Raw genomic sequence first — 3,037 nt, forward strand, 5'->3', positions numbered from 1 at the left:
TGTTTATTCTCCTACATGTTTCGGGCCAGTGTTGCCCGTCCTCAGGGATTAACAGAAGTGATGCAGTGACTAACATAAATACTAAAGCCAGTGAGAGAAACCCTCCCCCCTGCACCGTGCGGCTATCCGCCCCCTTACCTGCGTCCACCAGCGTTCAGCCCCGCTTCCGCCTCACCTTAGCCGGCGACGTCCTGTCAGGCGCCATTCAGGGGGTTGCTTACTCTGCCCAGTTTCCCAACACTCCCTGTGACGTCATCAGGCGTCCCTCTACGCCGCGGCTCGGCTGGATAGCCAGACCTCGCTCTGGTTTCTGCAGGGTGGGGTTGCCATGGTGCCTGGGGGAACACAATACAATACAAAATGTTAAAACTTTATGTGCACACAAAAAAATTGACATAAGAGGCCGTTGCCAGCCAGTTTAAGAGGCAAAACAAATTGCCAGTATGTGTAAAAAGCTACTGCAAAAAAGCGCATTAGCTAGTGAATACATACAGATGACAAAACATATTTTAAAAATCAGCAGTGTGACATTGCCACATATCAGTGATTGCAGGCAGGGACCCCAATTGTTGCAATGTGTGTGAATGTACACACCATAGTGTGTCTACTTGAATTCATAATGGGTCTCTGCTAGCAAATCACCTGTATGTGGCCCTGTCCGGGTAAAAAATAGAGCAGTTATATGGAATTTACCGTATCATATTGATCACGCTATGATATTATATTATATGGTATTTCCACCTTAAATGTTTTTACTAAAGAAAATGGTACAATCCATGCTGCTCATTCAAACCCCGGGGTGAAAGTGTGTCCAACTGGTGGATCCACCTGGCCTCCAGTTGTAGGAGCATCCTTTTCCTATTGCCTCCTCTGGGGGGCTTTTGTACCTGGTCTATAATTTTAGATCTCATACTCGCTACATTGTGTTTCTTTTCGACCCAATGCCGCGCCACTGGTTGCTCGCTTTGTCCAGTGGCCAACGCTTGTCTGATGGCACGGCGATGATTCGCCATTCTTTCTTTGAATTGGCACTCCGTCTTGCCCACGTAGTAGAGCCCACATGGGCAAGACAGAATGTACACCACATAGCGGCTGGAACAGGTGACAGAGTGCCTAATTTTAATTTTACGGCCATTGTGTGGATGGTTTACTGTATCGCCTGCCAGCATTGAGCTGCATGTCACGCACCCGGCACACTTGTAACAGCCTTTGGGGCGTGACAAAAAATGTGGGGGCTTAGTGCTTGTTGTCAATTTGGTCACATCTGCCCTTACTAGTTGGTCTGCCAAGTTCCGGCCCCTTTTGTAGGCTGGCATGATCCTGGTATCATGAAGGCTTTTTAGTTCCCTATCTGTGGATACCATCGGCCACAAGGCTTTGACCTGCCTGGTAATCTCGCTACTGCCTACCGCGTGCTGGGTGACCCAAGGGATCCTGTTGCCCAGGTCTTCCTTCCTCCCGGTGGTCCTAAGTGCCATTTCTCGCGGGATATTGAGCACTTTGTTCTTAATTTTGACCAATTCTTTTTTGCTGTATCCCCTTTGCTCAAATTTTGCTTGCATGCTGTCTAATGCTTTTTGTGTGGCTTCCTCATTACTGGTTATTCTCCTTACTCTCAACATCTGAGAGTAAGGGAGGCCCTGCCGGAGAGCTATGGGGTGGCAACTGTCCTGTCTTAGAATGGTGTTCCTATCAGTGTTCTTCACATGTATGGAGGTTTCTATCTTGTTGCATTTTAAGCTGATTTCTACATCTAGAAAACTGATGACCTCCCTGCTCATGCTGTAGGTCAGCTTAACAGGGTGATCTCGCATGTTGTGCGCCTCAAAGATGCCCTGGAGTTCTTCCATGTTACCTTTCCACAAAATGAGCAGGTCATCAATGTACCTGCGGTACAATAAGATCTTGTCTACATATGGGGCAGAGAAAATCAACTGCTGGTCAACTTCATTCATATAAGCATTGGCGTAGGATGGGGCCACATTCGACCCCATCGCTACGCCAAGCCGCTGTCTGTATATAGTGCCGTTAAATAAAAAATAATTACGGTTTAACACCAAATGCAATAGCTCCATAAAAAAAGGCCCTGGCGGACCTTTGTACATGTCACTGGATGTAATCAGGTTTTCTGTTGCCCTCATTCCCTCTGTGTGTGGGATGCAAGTGTAGAGCCCTACCACATCCGCACTACACAGTATAATGTCATCGGGCAAGGGACCCAAAGCACCCAGAAGTTCCAAAAGATGGTTAGTGTCCTTAAGATAAGATCTAGTTGCCTGCACGCATGGATTCAGCAAGGCATCCAAGAATGTGGATACTGGCTGAAGAAGTGACCCCCTGGCAGAGATGATAGGTCTGCCAGGGGGTTTCTCCAGGCTTTTATGGACCTTTGGCAGCATATTGAGCAAAGGGACGATCGGGTACTCATTGCTCAATGCCTTGCCCAATTCATCTGAAATAATGCCATCGATGGTGGCCTTGTTGACTAAAGCGTCCAATTCCTTTTTATATTCAGTTGTAGGATCTTTCTGTAGGACCTCATATATTTCACCATCAGCCAGTTGTCGCATACACTCAGCCATGTAGTCTTGTAGATCCTGTACTACGACAGACCCACCTTTGTCCGCCTTACGGATCACAATGTCTGTCCTCTTTTTGAGGCTTTGTAAGGCGTCCCTCTCGTCTTTAGAAAGGTTGTTACGATGTGGTGTGGCAAATGTTGGATGTCCCGCTGTTTCCATCATGCGTATGAAGGTCTTAATGGATGGATTTGGAATCTGAGGATCATATGAGGACCTGGGGGTTAACTTTCTCAGCTGTGGAGGAATGTCCAAGCCTCCTTGTGTGGTGTGATTTTTATCCTTAAAATGTTCCCTCAAGCGTAGCGTGCGCCCAAATTTGTAACAATCCACAGTCCATTCAAATTGATTGGGCAGATGACTGGGGACAATGCGTGCAGGCAACTAGATCTTATCTTAAGGACACTAACCATCTTTTGGAACTTCTGGGTGCTTTGGGTCCCTTGCCCGATGACATT

This window comes from Crinia signifera, chromosome 2 (genome assembly GCF_055691185.1).
Source record: "Crinia signifera chromosome 2, ASM5569118v1, whole genome shotgun sequence".
Lineage (NCBI taxonomy): Eukaryota > Metazoa > Chordata > Amphibia > Anura > Myobatrachidae > Crinia > Crinia signifera.